The sequence below is a fragment of the Protopterus annectens genome, chromosome 5.part0 (assembly GCF_019279795.1).
Source record: "Protopterus annectens isolate FY-2018-M chromosome 5.part0, PAN1.0, whole genome shotgun sequence".
In the NCBI taxonomy this organism is placed as follows: domain Eukaryota; kingdom Metazoa; phylum Chordata; order Ceratodontiformes; family Protopteridae; genus Protopterus; species Protopterus annectens.
In genome coordinates, this window is record NC_056735.1 from 956,124,747 (window position 1) to 956,146,448 (window position 21,702).

The following is a 21,702-nucleotide window of genomic DNA, read 5'->3' on the forward strand; positions in this document are numbered from 1 at the left end:
TCGTGGCATTAACCCTTAGTTGCCACGTCATTTCCTTAAACTCTAGGAATAGGTCAGTTGCCCCCCCCCCCATTACATTCAAGCTGTTCAAGTATTGTAAATTTAGAACAATGCTCTGGAAATTTAGTAATGTGTTTAGCAAGGGCATTGTTGATGTTTCCCTTCCCAATGTCATATGTATGCTGATATATCTGCAATTATTTATTTATTTATTTATATTTGTTGACCGGGAGTGTCCAACTGAACGTAGGTCCATTTTCAGTGGAGGCCCGGGGAGAAAAGCTCCACAGTTAAAATAAACAGACAGTAGTTACATTGGATAACATAGCGATTAACAATTTACATAGCAATTACTTACAACATATTTACAGATAGTACATCAGTAGACAACTAGAATATTTATCTGTGAAGTACATAGCAGACATTAACAAATGTTAAAATAAGAAGTTCCTGCTGTATAAGTACTAGGCTTATGAGCATCTGAGCTTGCTATAATCAAGGAAGTTAGTGGAGTGGAAAGAAAGGTAGTGGTTGGATGGGGTGGGTGATATTAGAGTGGGAGTTGCAAGGGCATAGCCAGCATGTTTTTAGGTGCGCTTTTATTAAAGTTTTGAAGTGGGTGCATGATGGTACGGCGGTAATTGTGGGTGGGAGGGCGTTCCATAATTTGGCTATGGTGCAAGAGAGTAGTGCTTCACCAGCAGAGTTATTGGCTTTAGTGATCTGCAAGTGATTTTTGTTGCTGGATCTTAGTGGTCTGGTGGTGCGATAGGGTTGGAGTAGATTCTGGAGGGATGGGACATTTAGTGGATGGTTTACTAGTTTGTGGGCAAGTGAGAGTTGATACCATTGAAGGAGGTGAGGGAGTTCAAGCCAGCCCAGTTCAGCAAGTGAGAGACAGTGGTGACTATGGTAGGATGCCCCTGTGGCGAATTTGGCAATTTTGTTGTAGCAGGTCTCTAGCTTGTTTAGATCGCATTGCCTTAGGTTGGTATATATTGGAGAGGCATAAAGTAGGGTGGAGATAAGGTGGGAATTTGCTATTGAAATCTTTGCTGCTTTGGTGAGAAGATGCTTATTTCTGTATAACGCTCCTAGTTTTTTGTGGACTTTTTTATGGTCATGTGAATGTCAAATTTTAGTTTATTGTCTATTTCCACTCCTAGCAATTTGGTGTGTTCAGTTGGGTATATAGTGGTGTTGTCTTTTGCTGTGATGTTAAAGTGAGAGTTGTTTTGAGTATGTTTGGTGGGTTGGAAGATGAGTAGTTTAGTTTTGTTTGGGTTGAGTATTAATTGGGCATCGGATAACCAAGTTTCAACAGAGGAAAAGGCTTCCTCTGTAACCTTTTGCAGTTTGGGTAGGGACTGGGCTGAGCAGATGATGGTCGAGTCAACTGCATATTGTATGAGTGTGCCATGTGTGGTGGCAGAGGCTAGATTATTTGTGAAAACAGAGAAGAGTAGGGGTCCAAGGATGGATCCTTGGGGAACCCCTATGGAGACAGGTAGTTGGGGAGATATGTAATTCTGCCATACAACGGATTGTTGGCGGTCAGACAGGTAACTCTGAAACCAGTTGGTGACTGATTGTGAGAAGGATAGGTTATTGAGGACAGAGATAAGTTGTTTGTGTGGGACCATGTCAAATGCTTTAGATAGGTCTAGGAAAGTAGAAGAGGAGAGATAGCCATTGTTTTTATGCTGAAGGATAGTGTTAGTAAAGGAGAGAAAGGCAGTGGTGGTGCTATAGTTTGGTCAGAAACAATGCTGAGTATTGGAAAGGAGGTTGTTAGTAAGGAGGTAGTCTGAGACCTGAGAGTGTATGCATCTCTCTAGTATTTTGGAGAGTGGAGAGAGAATAGCTATGGGGCAGTAATTGGTTAGTTCTGTGGAGGGTCCGCCTTGGTGGAGGGGAATTATATGTGATACTTTCCACTGTGTGGGAACATAACTTTCTGACAGAGATCAGTTAATCAAGATGGATACTGGGCAGGCCAGAGCATCAGCTGCGATTTATAGGTATTCACTTGGGAGGTTGTCTGCTGCTAATTTGGTGGGTTTAAGTTTAGTTAAGAGTTTTTTTATGTTGGAGGTAGGTACAGGAGAAAAAGAGAAGGCAGTGGGGAGATTAGTAGTTGAAGGTGTGGGTTGGAGGGGGGTTGTGTTGTTTAGCTAGTGATAGTATGGTTTGTGTGAAGTGTGTGTTGAATGAGGTAGCAATATTTTCTGAGGAGTGAGGGATGTTAGGAGGAGGGGTACTGACTTTACCTGGGTGGAGGATGGAGTTTATGGAGGACCGGAATTGTTTGGGGCTGTGTTTGGAGGAGTCTAGGGCAGACTGGTAGTATTGGAATTTGACCTGTTTTATTAGCTTTTTGACTCTATTGCGTAGTTCTAGGAATTTCTGCCTAGTTGAGGGGGTTTTGGTTTTGCACCAGTGGTCCCAGGCTTTATCCCTGTTTTTCATTTCTGACTTAGTGGTTTTCTGTAGCCATGGGGAGGGTTGTGCTTTGATTCTGGAAAGTCTTATGGGGGCATGGTAATTAAGGATGCTCAGGAAGGTAGTATTAAAAAATGCAACTGCATCATCAAGACTGAGGTACTTTAGAAGATGCCAGTTACATTCTTTGAGGGATGAGATGAATGTGAGTGGGTTAAAGTTTATTTTTTTACGTATCTGACAGTAGATGACAGGTTTAGCTTGGTATAGGTATTTTTTCAGTAGGAATGTTGGGGAGTGATCACTGAGGCTATCTGATAAGCAGCCTGTTATATATGGTTGGGGGCTCTTACTGACTAGTATCCAATCCAGGGTAGTGTGCTTGCTGGAGTTTTTATTTATCCTGGTTGGCGACTGGACTAGTTGGGTGAAGCCATGAAGGTTTACATGATGGGTTGGATGGTTGCCAGAACAGGATTGCCAGTCAATATTGAAATCACCTAAAATTATAGTTTCTTGGGGAGATGGTGGGTAGACCAGCTGAGGAGGTTTTCTAGTGGAGGGATGTTTTGGCCAGGTGGGAAGTAGCATCCAATTATGTTGATGGTTTTGTTTTGGTTTATTTTGAGGTTGGTATATATTATTTCTTCATTGCCTATTTGTGGAGCTGATGATTTTAAGATCTGGATGTTTAGATGCTGTTTAAATATTATAGCTACACCACCTCCTTTCTTGTTTAGCCGGTCTACTCTTAGTATGCCATAACCTGTAGGGAGTATTTGCTCACTGGTAATGTGAGGTTTTAGCCAGGTTTCTGTCAGGATGACTGTATCTGGGGAGTACAAGTCTATGGTGGCATGGAGTTCATGGACTTTGTTGGATATACTTCTAATATTTAGGCTTAGTAGAAGGAAGTCATTTGGCTTTCTATTGTCTGTAATATGGGAGAAGTTGTGGATTCTAGTCTGATTATGAGGATTGGGGTTGGAGATGGTAGGGCCAGGGTTGGGGTGGATATCTCCACTTAGGGCTAGTTTTGATATGCATGAGATTATTAGTTTTCTCAGTTTTTGAATGTGTTTGTTTATAAGGGAAACTTTATGATTGTGCTCTTTGGGTAATAGGTATGGTGGGAGGGTTACTATGTTAAGTTGTAGGGATGCTTTATGTTTGAGTAATATAGTTGGTAGAATATGTGGGGGGTGCATAGGGATAGTTCTTGAGTTGGTGGGAGGGGAGCTGAGTGAGGGTGAGACATGAGTGGTGGTGTGAGTAGTAGTACAGTGGTAGTGGTTGAGTGTGGGAATGATAGAGCTTTGGTAGGATGTAAGATATGCAAGGAGAGTGCATGCAGTGAGCATAGGTAAGGTATGCTTGTACATGTTAGTTGAGGAGGTGTGATAGTAGTGGGAAGATGGAGGAGGTAGTGTTGGGTTAGCACTGTGGTTGGCTACTGGAAAGATGGGAGGGGTTTGTGAGTGTAATAAAGGTGGGACCACTGGGGGCGGGAGGTAATAGGGGACGGGGTGGGGAGCAAAGCAGGTAGAGACCCTGTTAGTTGCTCTTATGAGGGGGCTGGAAACAATCAGGTAACAGAGGTAATTGATGAATGAACATATGATAGTGACAAGGGTGATTGTAGTTTTAAAAAATGGTGCCTGCCACAGGTAATATTTATTAACTTTGGGATTGTCTTAAGGTAATAAACAGGGAAGGGGGAGGGGAGAACAAGGGTGTGAGCAGGCAGCTCTTTGTACTGCTGCTAATGAGGCAAAGCAAAGACAAGTTAGTGTTTGAGAAGCAATCACAATTGACCAAGGACTGCTCTGAAACTGTAAGTCATTTCTTAACCATTTTCAGGCGGAAAAACAGGATAACCTTGTATCAGTAGGCCACTGTGGTCTCAGTTTAAATTATCAAACACACAGTATTGATCAAATTATGGATACTATCTGCTAACAGAAGGGAATAAGAGACAAAGTGGAGGATGAGTGTGTGTATGTGTGGGGGGGCTGCTTACAAGCCAAAGCAGAGTGCCCTCCAGGGGAAAATGAATATTGGCTCAAACAGGTAGACACATACTCAAAGTTAACTTTAGTTGTTTGCAGACAGTTCAGACCCGGACTCCAATCTGAAGGAGTTTTTTGTCTTACCAATGTAGAATCTATTGCGGATTTGACATAGTGCAATACAGACTACATTTTTGGTACCACAGTTATTTCTGTGTACTGATTTCACCATACCATACCCAGGAATGTTCATTCTATCACCCTCTAAGATAAATTTACACTGAGAACAATGTCCGCATTTCCTGATGTATCCACTAGTGTGAGATCCTGCCCTCACCTTGTTCCTTTCTGACATATTCTTAAGACTAGTGTCTTTTGTATATATCACTAATGGTATTCTACCTAATGCATTACCTAGCTGTTCATTGCATTGTAGGATAAACCAGTTCTTAAAAAGGACATCCCTAAAAAGGGAATACTGTGGGGCATATGTCAGGATCATAGCTTTCTTATACACACCATGGTTGCTGTCACTACCATCCATGACTGCACCTTGTGTACCACCTCCATTGCCAAGGTCCAACAATAGATAAAAATGTCCTGATATTCTTTTTTGGGTAACTTACAAATCCCTGCGAGTATCCCCTTTTTTCCAACATACCTAACAATTTGTCTCTTTCATCATAAAATGTATCTAACTCACTAACCATTCTTGCTAGCTTTATGCCCTGCCCCTTAACCAGGGATTATTTTTTGACGCAGGGGATGGCCGCTATTGAAATGGTGTAGAGTATTGGAGTACGGTGGCTTCCTGTAAATAGTAGATATATACTTTTTAAATTCTTTATTGCCCTTCAAACAGAATGTAATTGTTTTCAAGGACCAGTTCTGTTAATGTCCTAAGTGTAAGTATTCTAGAGTGTGTATGTTGTGAATTCTTGCACAGATAATCATAAAACAGTTCTACTCCCTCATAGTGCGGTATGACATTGAAGAGGTCCTTCACGTCGATTGTAACCAAAATCATATCATCCCTATAAAGATCCTAGTTTAGTTTTTTTAAGGCAGTCCCAGGAGCCCTTAATAATATGTGGGAACCCACTAAGACTGTTCTTTAAACAAAAATCCATAAACTTTGCAATAGTCAGGGTCTTAGAGGCCTTAGCATCTTATCTGTATCTTATCTACATATATAGGATATGTTTTATCTATTTATATATTAATATATATAAATATATTATACATATATATATATATATATATATATATATATATATATACACACACACACACACACACACACACACACACACACACACACATACATCTACATGTTGAAATACATTTCCTGTACTGCTGAATGACTGGGCTGGATGATATGTTTGTGACAACAGCAGGGTTAAGTATATCTGACATGGCTTAATGGTAAATCACTTTAGCTATGGTGTGCAGGGTCCTGGGTTCAAGACTTGCAAAGGCTGTTTATTTTGTTGCTGGGCATAACAAGGGCCATTGGATACAGAGTGATTAAGGCATTTTTGAGCAATTGTAAGTGGGTTTGCGCAGGTTTGCGTGGAGGTAAGCACTGCTAACTTCCGGATACAGTTTCTTTTACTCAGCTTCTAAATTGCTTAACCAGTGTGGGCATTGCTTACCCCCATGCAAATAGGGTGAAACCCGCTTACTACTGCTTAAAAATGCTTACTCCTGCTTACCCCCATGCTAATTTCTTTAAAAGAAAAGAAAAATGGGTTGATAGGAAAGTAGTGAAAAAGGGGCACAAAGAGAGTAAGACAACAGGGGAAATAGCTAGCGGTGTGCAGGAAGGGTCTGGGGAAAGTCCATAGCTGCCCATTTCTACTACATCAACTGCTGTGCATATACACGGAATTTGGAGGTAGATTTGGACACTCAAACCCCTGAGAGAGGGGTGAGGACAACAATAATAAGTTGTGATGCCAATTAGACCAAATTACATGTGCCCTTTTTTTTCAGGTGAGAGTGGGATGTTGGGGTGGGGTAGTAGGTATATTTGGGGAGTTAGGCTGGGTAGGCTAACAGACAAGACAAAAAAGACACATACAGGGGTGGTATTTGACACATGTGGGAGGTAAACACCTTGATGGGAAGGGGTGTTGGGAAATTGGAAGCTCATGAGCCCACTAGGGAAAACAGTGGGACTGAGGTCCCCACCAATGGGCAGTCATCACTACACCTTCACAGCCCCAATGCTGGCTGTGCTTGGAACAGAGTTGCAGAGCCAGACTGATGCTCTAATTGCAACACACAACCCTCGAGCTGGTGTAGAAGATCAACAAGCTGCTGGTTGAGCTCTCTATGCACCATGACCCCGACCTGGCGACGGGTGACAGGTTCTTGTCTGTGTCCACTCTTGGGGGGTGAACCCCATCCCCTGAGGTGGTTCCACCCAAAGATGGTGCAGGACCAATGGACAGGAAGGTCCCAGGTTGGGCCTCAGACATGCTGGTGCCCGGTGCCACAGCCAGCTGAGGTGGGATAGGTGGGTCCTCTGGGACCGGCCTTCCCAAACATGCTATAGTGTTTAGATTTCATCATCATATGTGGGTTAGTAATAGTCAACACATTCCAGGGTTAGGTATAACAGCATGCATAGATATTCCCATTAACCCAGACACCAGATACAGAACAGTTGCATAGCAAACAGAACACATGCATATATGGGACCACAGTGGTAATAAGAACAGCATGCAAGTATATTGATGGCACCGTGCCACCAATGTTGGAATATTTCATTACAGCACATGCATGGGAGCAATTAATATATTTATCAAACAATTAGACATTATCAGAACATAGGTGTCATTACATACCAGTTGGGGTGGGTATGTTGATTATTGTTGGAGATACGGTGGGGGGGGGAGATGTCAGTTAACAACTAGTATATTCCTGTAGTCCACATTACTCTCCTAGTCAGTGCTGTTATCTGTACCTTACAAGTCTTACTACACTACCCTGTAGCCTTAGTTTGGACAGTGATATGGCTGTCATCATTGTTACACATGAACTGGTTTTACCTGCAGTATACACCTCTTACCTGGTATACCTGTGGAGGGAATGGTTGTTAACACTAACTAACTGTTTCTACACATACTCCCAGATTCTGGGTTGATGTGCACATAGCTAAAAAGTAAACAAAAGCTGTGTCAGTACAAAGAAATTTATTATAATCCAAGTCAATAGTAAGCGCTTTTGTCTCTTATGCAAGAGACTTCTTCAGACTATGGCTTTACCATTAAAAACATATGCTTTAAATACTACATTAATTAACATTTTAAAACATCATTTAACATTTAAAAGCACAGTGATATAAACATGCACAGTAACCATGCATACATTAATGCTCCAATCCCTTTCTTTTTAAATACATTACAAACTCTTCCCTGTTAGTTAAACCTGGAGGGAAACAAGCATTTAGTTTAACTTGCCAACAATATTCTAGCCAACCTAGTTCTTCTTCAACATTTACTGACTTAATATTTTGATGCACAGTGTCCAAAACTATACATTTAAAATTAATTTTACATTTCTTATCAACATAATGTTTGCTCATAGCATTTTTTGTATCTCCATTACCAATAGCATAATTATGTTCATAAATTCTTTTGTATAGTTCTCTCTTTGTTCTTCCCACATAAAATGATCTACATTCTGAACACATCAATAAATAACATTTTTTGATTTACAAGTAAACCTCCCTGGGACTTGGACTACTGTTTTCCCTACTAATAATTCACTACTATCAGTAAATAAATATTGGCAATAGTTACAATTATAACATTTAACCTTCCCTTTTCTTACATCAGCTTCTTTAACTTTATTTAGTTTACTTTGAAAAAGATCTTTAAAGTTTCTAGCCCTTTTCTGTACAAACTTGGGTTCATTCCCTATTTTCTCCATAATTTCTCTTTTTCCTTTTAAAATTCCTCAGTTTCTCCTCACTATATTCTTTATAGTGTTTGAATCTGTACTATTTTGTATTGCTAATGCTGTACTATAATTTTTATGTGTTTTATTCTGCACAAACTCTGGCCATGTGTTGACCACATGCAGGTGTGCTGGGACATATCTAGAATATTGCCCTCTTCAACCTTTAGTAACCTGACACACACATATACATGCTTTCCTACACAGTTATATTATGTTGCACAGTGTGGGTGACAGTGATCAATGATATGTTATTATTCAGAGAAACTGCAACACTCACAATTCCCTACAATACCAGAGTGAACAGTACCAGTACAGGGTATTATGGTCTTTATTTCTCAGCACAGTGTTCATATCTGACTTACCTGTGGGAGCAATGTTTGTTAGCACTACCTGACTGTTGCCAAACAAACTTCCAGATTACATATTAGTATTATGCACATACATCTCACTCTGTTACTGTACACACTCTGGTCACAGCTTGACAACATGGGGGTGTAGATAGGACGTACTTGGCTTATTACTCTCCTAACAGTTTCAGGAGTTGCTACGGTGACAGGTTTGTTCTCATAGATGTTTGACAATCACTTGTCTTCCCTGTTTGCTGGCTAAACATCTGGGATCATCCCACAGACTTACCAGGGTGACAGGCAGCAGATATGGGCCCATATACTGGACATCCTGGCCTCATCTGTACAGTTGTGGGGTATGATTCTGTATGCAGCCTACTCCACTCCCAGGATTCAGACCATGGCTGTGTCTGTTACAACTTAAACACACTGTCCATCACAGTTGTGTCTGCTATGTAGAAATTGCTGAATATCTCCTATCTGCTTTCTGTCTTATTAATCCCTTGTGCTTTTGCATTCTGACCTTGTATTACAACACTCTCATACAGATTACCTAGACAGTTATATGTTGTAGGACAATGTGGGGGACAGTAATGTGAAATACCTCATTATTCAGAGCAACCGCATCAGTCTCACTGCCATACAATACCAATGTAAACAGTACTATTACTGGGTATCATTCTTGTATTTCTGGGCACAGTGTTGGTATCTGACAGACCTGTGGGAGAAATGTTTATTAGCACTACCTGAATGTTCCCACACACAGTACTAGATTCAACATTACTGTTATGGACATACATCTCACTCTGCTACTGTACACACTCTGACCACAGCTTGAAAAGTTGGGGTGTAGGTGGAACATGTGTGGCTTCTTAGTCTCATAAGGTATTGGGGGATTGCTAGTGTGACAGATTTGTTGTCATAGATGTGTGTCAATCAGTTGCATTTCCTGTTGGCTGCCTATACGTCTGGGATCATTCCACTGATTCCCCAGGGGGACAGGTTGATAGGCAACAGATACGGGCCACTTTATTGGACATTCTGGACATATCTGTACAGTTGTGGGATATGATTCTGTATGCAGAGTACTACTACTGGCAGGATTCGAAGCATGGCTGTTTGTGCTAAAAAAACAACAGTTCACATTTCAGTTGCATGTGCTATTCGGGTTTCGTTATCTGCATTTTCCCTGTTTACTGTCCATGTGTCTCTCAGTTGTACTAAATAGCCTCTGGAATTACACCTGTCATATACAGGCATTCCTACGTATTCAGTTTATGGTGCATGGTGTGGCTAACAGTGCTTAATACTATAGTACTGTTACATGATTGCAAATCTACATTACCATATGATACCAGAGTATACACATGCAGTCCAGCAGTTAGACCTTTATTGTCAGGCTATTACACTTTTATTGACATACAAATGATATGAGACTCTTCCTGCCATATTCTCTGGTGTCTGCAGTATTTGCCTTGAACAATACAGGTTTTATACAGGCAATTCATTTACTACTACTTTTAGTTTTATTTCCTATGACAGTAAATGCATGAGTATTGCTGACCTGCCTCGCATCACAACCTCGCCAGGCGGCTGACGTGGGTCTTCTGGTTCGTGGCCTGCTCTATTGCAGCTGTGGGGGACATGCGAGGAATATTTAGCCATATCTATCCATGATATACCTGAGCTGGCAATTATTACACACATAGTGGGGTGATACTTACACACAACTGGAACATCCCCTGCCGTTCTAGACTCTTGGATCCACTCCTCCAAGAGGTCCTCCTTATGCTGCTTCAGGTGGGCATAGTGATGCCTGACCTCCTCACCAGTTTGGGGTATGCCAGTGGCACTGGTGAGGTCACAGGTGAGACGGTCCCAGGCCTTCGCCTTATATTGGGAGCCCTGATACTTGCCCTGCAGCAGTCTCTGATCATGGTCTTTGACAAGGAGTCCTGCCATGACTTTGGACTCCTGGATGCACCACCGCTGCACCCGAAAGTGCACACCTTCTCCCCTTACTCCATTGTGCCTGCAAGGGTAAGTTACAACCAGTTATGAGATGTATTCCTGTCTCTTGGGTTTAAGTTGGGCCATTTTCCCGCACTTTTCCATCACTGGCCAGTTTTGAAAAGGCTAGGCTATGGGCAAACCTGCTTACCTAGGGTTGGCATTGTTTAAAGGGGTATAACACTGGGCACATTGAGTTAGCTGGCCTACATATTGCTTACACCTTCTAAGCTGGCCTGTGTAATGCTTAGCATTGCTTACATTAGACTTTGCATTATAATTCATTTTTTATATTAAGTTATTATTCATTACACCTTATATGTATGCCTGGTATCCATGATTCATGTGTACGTACACTGTATGGGGTCCTTGTGTTTTACTGGGGACTTCAACACTCTATTACAATTACACCTGACTTCTGGCCTTACTGCTGTACTCCAGTTCATATATTTATGTTATGTAGTTGGTTAAGGCACATATGTCAGTATACTGATTCCATTCACAGGTTCAGTTTGGTTTTACTATGGTGAAGACTTGTTTGCTGTTACCTAATTTTTCTGCACTTCTGTGTTGGCTTGGTGGTTAACTACTGTGACTATGGTGTATAGTGTCCTGGGTTCGAGACCTGCATGGCTGTTTATTTTGTGGCTGGGCAGAAAAAGGGCCATTGGATACAGAGTGATTAAGGCACTTTTGAACATTTGTAAGCGGGTTTGCGGTGGTTTGCATGAGGGTAAGCACTGCTAACCTCCGGTTACATATGCTTACAGAGAGTTAGCTTGAAAATTGCTTAACCTGTGTGCACATTGCTTACCCCTGCACAAACGGGGTTAAACTAGCTTACTAGTGCTTAAATATGCTTACTACTGCTTATTGGTGCTTAAACCTGCTTACAAGTGCTTTATACATTATGACACTGACACCTCACATGTGCATTTACTGCAGTACTCCAGTTCATAAATATATGTTAGTTAGTGGATTATGCAACATAAATATTAGTCATAACATGCTTTGCCATGGAAAATAGAATGTGCTGCAGTTGGACTCGAACCGGGAATGCTCTGCCTACACACTATTGCTATGCTGCTTCATTTGCATATATCTTCCTTGTTATTCTCTTCAGCCATTTAAGCTGCATTAACCATAGCTAAGCAATGGGCACACCCGCTCACCTACAGTTAGCTTTAATCGGATTTTAAAATTAAAAAAAAAGGGTTTGTTCATTTTATTGGTGATTACTTGCTGTTTTACATGAGGGGGAATATTGGTGGGGATATGCAGACACCTATGAGCGGTCTCGCTCATTTCTTACCCCTTTCTGCTGTTCTTCATTGCGGGGGCATGTATATTCTGAGAGCTCTGCTCTCAGACACACCCCCTGCACTCTTACATGCTCCGTGTAAGATTAGGAGCTCAGGCAGTGCGCCTCATTACTATGCATGGTGCACTGCCGTCCTGCTCCTAAACGGCCGCCTCTGTGCAGGACTAAACTAGTCCTGCATGGAGGAATAGTAAATCCAGGGGATAGATGCAGATATATATATATATATATATATATATATATATATATATATATATATATATATATATTTAACCTAAATGCTAAAAGCCAGACATTTGTTTGTCCCTATTATCAATGAAAGTCGTATTTCAGTATCTGCCAGTTACTATTTCACATTTGCCCCACAACAATCTCCAGTGACCTACAAATGGAAGCAGCTTTTCTGGTCATATATTACCCAGCTTCAACCATTGCCACTAGCAACACAAATTCTGTGACAAACGTTATGCCTTTTGTGTCATAGTTCACATTCCCAGACTTTTGGAAGTTTGCTGGCCATGCTGCTTGTGACAGTTTAGTCAGCTTTGGTACTGTCCAGTACAGAGCCATAACTTGGGTGGGGTAAATGGGACAACTTCCCTGGGTGCAAGTTGTTACAAACTGTGACTGCCAGTTGCTGATCGGGTATGAATGCAGTAACAGCATTCATTTAAGAAGCCTTAGGCGATATTGTGGCTTCTTAAATGAATGATGGTACTGCACTCACATGACTAAGTTGCAGCTTAGTGTGTTAGTAACTGCATTAGAAGCTTGCAGAAGTTCTTTACTACAGTTCAGTTTATTTACTTATTTAATTATTTTTTTTTTGTCCTCATGTTGTTGGGGATGTCACTCGTCACTCATTGCATGATGAAGCTAAGCCCGTCAAGGAATATGATTACTTGATTTATGACTAACTTATTCAAAGGAACTGAATCACAGTCATTGTGACTCACCATAAATGCATATGTACATAATTGCAGATTTACCCAAGACTTCTTTCATAATCCCCTGCTGTCTTTTTATTTCTCACTAGTCTTCCAGTGGTTTCTGTTACACATTGTTAGACACATATTGGTTACCTCTAACAATTCTGCACTTATCTCTAACACTTCCACATTCCAGGAAACAGCATGGCCTCCAACTCTTCATCGTCTGTGCTCCCTGCTGTCCTGAATGGGATGCTTTGCAACCCCACTGGTTTCTTCCCATATCCTCTTACTCTGCATTTCACAACCAGATGTAAATAGCCAGGTCTATGTCATGTAGTGTATTCATTCCATAATCCCCTTTCCTTTTTCCTACATGATATACTCCGAGGATTATGCAGTCCCACTTAACATATGCTTTCTTCTGCCTTTCCCTTGTAGAGCAGCACACAGCATCATTTATGCCATTTTTATAGGTCCATAGATAAATACCAGCTGCCTTTGTGGCCATTTTAAGCCTAGCCACTTTTCCTTTTTGTGCTCAAAATAACCTATCCCATTTGGTTATAAATTGGCCTTACCCATCCCATGGTCGATAGTTGTATATTATCCCTAATGAGAATAACTGAGATCATACCATGGGTAATATGAGAGGACTTCCCATGCATGGGATAAAGCACTTAGGAGCTGTCTCTGTCCATTAGTAGTACGGGTGGCAGTCCTGGGTTATATTTTCTGTTTCCAATCCATATATCTACATTTTTCTTGACTATGGATGGGAATGAAGTTTGTTTTATATGGATGGAAAGTCGGTTCCACAGCAGTGGTCTCCTCTGCGAGATATACCTGTCCCTCCAAACCATTCTTTTGATTTTGCAGAAGAGGTTTAGATCCCTAGACCAAGTATTTCTGATGTTATTTAACTTGCTGATGTGCAGTAAATTCATCAGTCATTGATAGGAGGGTGCCTTGTATGATAGATACAGGTTTCCTCTTATCAGTCTGTAGGATACCGAGTACAGTGACAGGGCTTTGAGTACATCTATATAGGATACTTTGTTTATGCCTTCTATCCTGTTAGTCTGGTATCTCTATGGGTGTTCCAGTTGTTGCATGTCTCTGGACAGATACATGCCAAAGGGGACATTATATTCAATGACTGGCCTAATGAGGGCTGAGTAAAGGGGGGCAATGACATCCCTAGATCTAGACACAATCCCTTTGTTTATAAGCTGTGCAATATAGAAGGGCTTTCTTACAACAATAGACACATGTAGGTCAAAAGTTAGGTCACTGCCAACATATGTTCTGAAATCCCAAACAGCTGGGTCACCTCTTAGGGGACATATTGTCAATGTGCTAGTTACCTGGGGCAGATGATTTCCCAAAGGATACAGTAATGCATTTAGTTTCAGTACATGATTTTGACACCAGTTGTTTATTTAAGACAAATCTTCCTGCAGGATGGCTAAGTTTTTGGAAATTCAATGACTGCTCCTAGCTTGCAGTCATCTGCAAACTTTGTCAGCCAGAGCCCTTTGGTATTGGCTTTTACTTCAGAAAAGTAGACGCAAAACAGGAAAGATCCCAGCACAGAACCCTGAAGGATTCCATTGGTGACTGGTCCCTTTGTGGAGGTAACTTCCCCTATTTTGCTTATCTGCATCCTATCTCTGAGCCAGATGGCAATCCAGCAGGTGACATAGGGATTTATTCTCAGTGTATTTAGCTTTTCTACTATGCCTGAGTGGGGAATTGTGTTAAAAAGCTATGGCCCAGTTGAGGCAAGTGGTGTGTTCCATTTTGCCTTCATCCATTATTTTCATGACCTTTTCAAAAAATCCACCAGGTTGAGTAAGCATGACCTGCCCTTGATGAATCCATACTGAGATGGGTCCAGTATTTTGGAGGATCCCTGTGTCCTTATTGATAAATTCCATGATAAGTCTTTCCATGGCTTTGCATATGAAGTTGGTCAGACTTATGGGTCTGTAATTGCCTGGGTCTGAGGAAGGTTCTCCTTATGCAGGTCAGTGACTGTAACTGTTCTCCATTCACTTGGTACAAAATCTGTATGGAGGCTGAGACTGAATAGTGTTACGAGTGTAGCTAAATTGCACTTGATGCAATTTAAGATGCATCCAAGAATATTGCCGGGACCCATCAATGCAGTATTTTTTAGCTTTTGATAGCACTTTTAGGATTTGTTTATTTTGTGGCAGCTGGATATAAGCCAGTTTCAGGTATATCTTGGGGGACAGACAGAGGGTAGAGAGGGGTAAAGTCAGAGCTAAATTTATCAGCCAGTAGGTTCCCTATGTCATCAGCCTTAGTGCAGGTAACATCATTCCCAATCAGCTCAGTGCATTGCTGTGTTGTGCTTTTGAGATTACGAACACAACTAAACATTGTCTTGTGATTGCCTTTGACTTAGGTAGATTCTATTAAGGTTCTTATGTAAATATTAGGCTATCAGTGTGCAGACTATTATAAGCCTAGCCAATAACCAGAGATCAAAATCAAACCCTGTACCCTGTATCTGTGAGGTAAAGACCTTGGCCATTATTCCAACCTCCAACCCCCCCCCCCCATTATTCCAACCCCCTGAGTTATTTGGTTATTTCAGTGACAAGGGCTCTAACATTTGGGAAATTACTTCTCTTACCTTTGGTCAAAATTCCTTTCGTTTTATTATAAAGCTTATTGATGTTATAGTTCCACCATGTGGGTTTATTTCTGAGGTTTGCCCTGCACTTGATCCTACGAGGTACAGCTGCATCTATGAAGCTGTTTACATCTCAGGACAGTGTGGTGGTGGTGATGTACATTTCTGCGCATTTAGTAGAGTTAACTGGGTTTGGTGGGATTTAAAGCTTGTGAATGTATCACTTAGGAGAAGGTTGTTTATCTTGAAGAAATTTCAGAAGGTACTTTGGGTAGAAGGAATCTCTGGTTTCGGTTTTATTTCAAATGAGACTGCTTTATGGTCAGACCTAATAAGTGATGAAGATACACAAAAGATAGTACAAGACACTCTCATATTAGTAAGGACAAGCTCCAAGATGTTATTCCCCCTAGTGGGCACTGGGTCTCATTGTTCCAGGGCATTTGTATTGACAAAGTGCAGGAATCTCTCTTCTTGTGCACTAGTGGTGGTGTAGGTTTCCCAGTCTATAGTTGGAAAGTTTAGATCACCTAGGAAAATGATATTGAATTTAATACTGAGGGATTCTAGTTCCTGTACATAGACATTGCGGCTTTCTTGTGTCATAGAGGGAGTTCTATAACTAACTAATACATGGTACGAGAACTTTCTGATAGTTATTGAAGAATCTCTAGTGCATCATGTTGCTTTACCACCTTGATGTGAGTCTCATCTGGATGTAGATTGATATACCTTCACTTTTTAACCCTACTGTGCAGTAGCTGGTCTAAATGTTTAGATGGCATTTTAGCCCTGCACAGCCGGAGTGTTCTCCACTACTTTAAACCATATCTCAGACTCTACAGAGATATTAATGTCCTCTAGAGTGAGTAGATCTTTTAGGGAGTGGAGTTTCATGTTTAGGCTGCTAGAATTGATCAGTTACACCTTCATATTTTCCTTTGCTTATTTCATTATCTTGGTAGATTTTCGGGTTGTCATTGCCTAAAAAAAGGCACTGTGGGGGTGGACAATGTTTTTGCAATAATCAATACCCTAGTGGGGACAGATGCAGGCCATCCCTGGCAGAGCAGTCGGGTTTGTCAGTCATATCCTCCCAGACTGACTAATATTGGACTGCCTTTGAATGACACCAAAATCCAAGCCAATTATTGAAGTCAATTATGTTTTGCTCATATCACGTCATCATCCTTTGAGATAGGCTGAGCTTCATCATTTTCTCTTCATATAGTTCAGGTAGGTACACCTCATGTCATTAACCTTGGCATGACCTATAACAAGAGTTGTACTGGTACTTGCTGTTCAAGGACTGGAGTGCATGCATGATCTGATGGATCCTGGTACCAGATAAGTAACTAACCATCACTCTTTCTTTTCTCAGCCTGGTAAGAGACACATCTGTATGTCTTACAATAGAGTCACCTATAACAAGAATGCTTAGTTGAGTCGATGCCTGCCTTACTGGCTCAGCATCTGTGATTGTGGGACTCCTTGTGCTATGTGAGGAAATAGGCTTAATTTACTGAGTGTTGCTTTGTGCCTGTTTTGTGTTTTGGAGGTCTTTGAGGTTTAGGCAAGTTAATCTTTAGAACCTCCACATATGATGGACTATGTGTATTTCAATGGCCTTGGAGAGGTGTGATGTATGGTATTCTGCTGACGATTTTGGTGTCTGAGTTTACTGTGTGTGAGATTTTTGCCTCCAAGGATATTATATATGTACATCGCTCACACACTGTATTATGCTGTTTGAGTAACAGATGATCATCAGACAGCATGAGACAGTTCTTACACTGGCTCTAGATACCCATTTCAATCAGGCTGGCAAGAGAAGTTGAGGGGAAGTGCTGGCCCATGATACCGACAGGACTGATTCAGGAGGCAAGGTAACTATAACTGCTTGGAGTTCAGTTTTAGAATAATGTTTGGGTGGACTTGCTTCTGAGTATTTAAACTTCAATGCAAAACAAATTGCCTGGAACCTTTCTTCTGCCATCAGCAAGAACCAGTAAACTAATTATAGTAAAAAAACACTAATTTGGTACTAAACTCAGTGCAAGCAGTTTCAGTGCACTCAGTATTAAGGACTTTTATTAAAGATCTTTTAGCCTGGTGAGTAGTTCAAGGGGAGAGACTTTGCAAAATGATACTTATGTTCATATTGTCCACTACCAATAAATGGGGAAAAGGAGGAACTTATGTTGTCAAATTATCATAATGGGCAGGCAACAGCAGATACACAGAGCACAGCTACCACGGGGGGGGGGGTGGAAATTAGGCCCTTAGGTCTGAGCTGACTAGCCTGGAACTGTCTTAATGAAAGACAAGTCCTGAATTACCCTGAGATACATGGAGAAGATTTTTGTTTATTAGCCTAGCCCTTCACATTTGCAATTTGGTCATAAAGGAATTTCCATGTTGCCAATATCACTGCTAACAGTGTAATCTATAACACAGGCTCTGCTTAGTGGACATATAATAATCCTGATTCTTCCCTCACTTTCTGACACAATCAACCTCCACTAGTTATCTAGAATAAGAATGAAACTAGGGTTTAATAACAGCAGTTAGATGACTTAAACAGCAAAAATGCAGTGCAACAATGTACTAAACTCACTAATGTAGGTTTAAAGACCTTAGCTAAAGCAGATAAAGGCTACTAAAATGAATTTTAAATCGGAAGATGGAATAAGAACACTTATTTCTGTTTCTCTATGTAATGGAACTATGTATGTTACTTGCTGTCATACATCACTGTACCAGTGTTGAGCCTGTAGTGTACAAAACAAGATGTGTTTACTCAGTGCTTCCGCCATTTTCAGACATCCCAGGCAAGAATAAATCATCAATTTACATGTTGATATTTTACACAGCATGCCACTTTCAATCCTGCACCTTTTGTTTTCATTGTCATCTAAAATATTTTATATTTAGTTTATTCATTAACTTATATACCTGTGCTTTATATATTCATGCACTTGAATTGTTTGGAGCTTTGTTCCCTGAAACTCTCCCAGTAAACAAATGCAAATAAATAAATGTGTTCATTGGATAAGCCCAATGGCCTCAAGTACGCATATTCAGAAGTGACTCAGAAGCAGTATTTGAGTAAGTGACTTGCCCAGTCACATAGTAGACAAATGGAGGTTGAAGGAATCAAACCCTATACCCAGGAAGTATCTCATTAACTGCTTAGAGCCTTAATCCTCTGTGCTTGCTGCCAGTCTGATCCTACTGGGATTTTGATAATTGTGCTTCTGTTTTTTTCTATACATTTTTAAGGTTCAGGAGCCATGTTATTGGAAAAGATATACCAAGTGCTTTTTTTTTTGTAAAGATGAAGGGATAAAATCTTATAGTGACAGAGAATGTCTTTTTGGCTTTAACCCCCCCCCCCCCGCTACACATTCTATTTGGTAGCAGGTGTATTTCAAGTGGTTGATCCGCTGCTGATATTTTACATGCCATGTCTCTTCCTAAATTGCACATTGTATATCGTTTTTTTTTATCATTTAACTCCTCTCCCATATCTTTTAATTAGCCTTGTTTGTCACTTTCTGATGTACTGCTGTAAATATACCTGATCTGCTTCAACTGCAATCAGTTCTTGAGCAGCTTGTCTCACATTGCAGTTTACTGGTTTTAATGACCTCTAACAGCGGACCTTTCTAAATAAACCACTGTTTTCAAAGCATACTTCTCAACTATCCAGAATTTTACTGACTGTCCAGATTTTTGCCTCATATTCTTGGTCTGTTCCTCATAAAATATGTAGTTTTCTGGCAATTCATTGAAGACTGAAGTCACTAAATAATAACAAACATTTGATATTTAGATTTCATATCAACATATAGACATGTTCATAAGAACAATACTTAAAATCTGCCCCTGATTTTGGATCATTATTATCTCATTAGTTTTGTCTTTGTCCAGAATTCTTGTGCTATAAGATTGAGAGGTATGGTCCAAATGTCCAAATGCTTCATTGAAGAAAACATATAATTTTGTTCAGGGATTCTATTGTAATTTTTTTAACTTACATGAATAAATACAAATAAATATATACATAAAATGTAATTAAGCAAATGTACAAAAGTTCATAACATGTAATTAAGTAAATGTACAAAAGTTGTCACAAGTCAAATATTTATATTAAGTGCCAGTTCCCTGGTGCATAGTCCTGACTGTGACACAGATGACCTACCTTCAAGTAGTGGTCTGGTTCCTGAAACAGCTAACCAGGGATGAGGGCAGTGAGCACCCAATGTTAGAGTAACTATCCCAGAAAGAGGAATCACAGCGTGGTCCAGTGAAAATTGCTAGGTACCCAGTGGAGGTTGACTGTGTCAGAAAGTGAGGGAAGAATCAGGATTATTATATGCCCAGTAAAAAGAGCCTGTGTTATAGATTACACTATTAGCATGCATGATATTGGCAATCTGGAAATTGCTTTACAGTCAAACTGCAAATGTAAAGGGTTAAGCTAATAAGCAAACATATTCTCCATGCCCTCAATGTTATTTAACACTTAACGTCCTTGTAAGTTGCTATGTTGTTTCCCAGCCTGGGGAAAATTAGGGATCACCGTTTAATATAGGTGACCAAATCTGAGTTTGACGATGCCATATCCAAAGCCACTATGATAGGGACAGCTCAAGGCACAGGTACAGTTTAATTGGGAATGATGAAGAATGTAGTCAAATGAACTCTCTTTATGGGTGACTGATGACAGCTGTAAGCCCATCAGAAGGTCTGGATTACTTACAAGTAGAATGGGGAAAATCTCTATATAAATATATATACATATGTGTATGTGTGTGTGTGTCTGCGTGCCTGTGTGTGTGCATGTGTGTGTGTGTGTGTGTGTGTGTGTGTGTGTGTGTGTGTGTGTGTGTGTGTGTGTGTGTGTGTGTGTGTGTGCATACGCGCACGCGTGTTTACTATCATTATGCAGTGCTATAATACAGCAGACCAAAATGTCTAAAATCTAAATATCCCTACCATTGTAAACCCAGGAACAAATATTTACACAGGTCCTGCAAGGGGAGGGGGTGGCGGTGTTAGGGGGTGGCGGTGTTAGGGAGTGGAGAAGTTCTAAATTACGATCTTCAGCATTTTGGCCTACTACATTATGTTACCAGGAGTATGCATTACAGGGCTTAGACTTAGTGTTAGTAAATATATATATATATATATATATATATATATATATATATATATATATATGTGTGTGTGTGTGTGTGTGTGTGTGTGTGTGCGTGCGCGCCATTCAGATTAAACCATCTCCCAACACTCTCATCATCTGCATCCCCCACACCCCTCTGCTACTTTTAAATATACCACCTCCAAGGCTGCACAACAGTTATTAAAAGGAAAAACATCTTGAACCCCACTGTCAAACATTCTTCCATTAACTCTAACTCAGTTCACAGGTCACTGCTCCTCTCTCTCTCTCTCTCTCTCTCTCTCTTTGTGTGTGTGTGTGTGTGTGTGTGTGTGTGTGTGTGTGTGTGTGTGTGTGTGTGTGTGTGTGTGTGTGTGTGTGTGTGTGTATGTATATATATATGTATATATATATATATATATGTGTGTGTGTGTGTGTGTGTGTGTGTGTGTGTATAGATAGACACATACACACAAATAAGAACATTTCCTACCATCTCAGTGTCCGAATCCTCCACACCCTATGCTATTTCTATATATACCACCTCCAAGACTGCACAAAAGTTGGAAAACAGGAAAACATCCTGAACCCCACTGTCACAAATTCTTCCATTAACTCCATTTAATTCAGTTACATTTATATAATTATTCTAGTCAGAAAATAAATATTTTAGTTTTTTTTTAGCTGGAGAAGTCCTTTTAAAGAAAAGAGTGTGGCAGTATTCCCAAAACCATTGCCTTGGCTGGGAACTGTTTACATCTTTGCTGTCTCATTGAAGTGAAAATCAGATGAATAGTTTTTCCTACCACTCTCATGCAAGGTAGCAACTTGTGCTATAAATAACAG

The 21,702-nt window shown here is 40.5% G+C and overlaps 1 protein-coding gene across 1 annotated transcript in view; it reads left to right on the forward strand.

The window, feature by feature from the left end:
* The window catches only part of ARHGAP20 (Rho GTPase activating protein 20), a 781,419-nt gene that overhangs the window by 726,651 nt on the left and 33,066 nt on the right, over nt 1-21,702 (forward strand). The gene's annotated exons all lie outside the window — the stretch shown is intronic.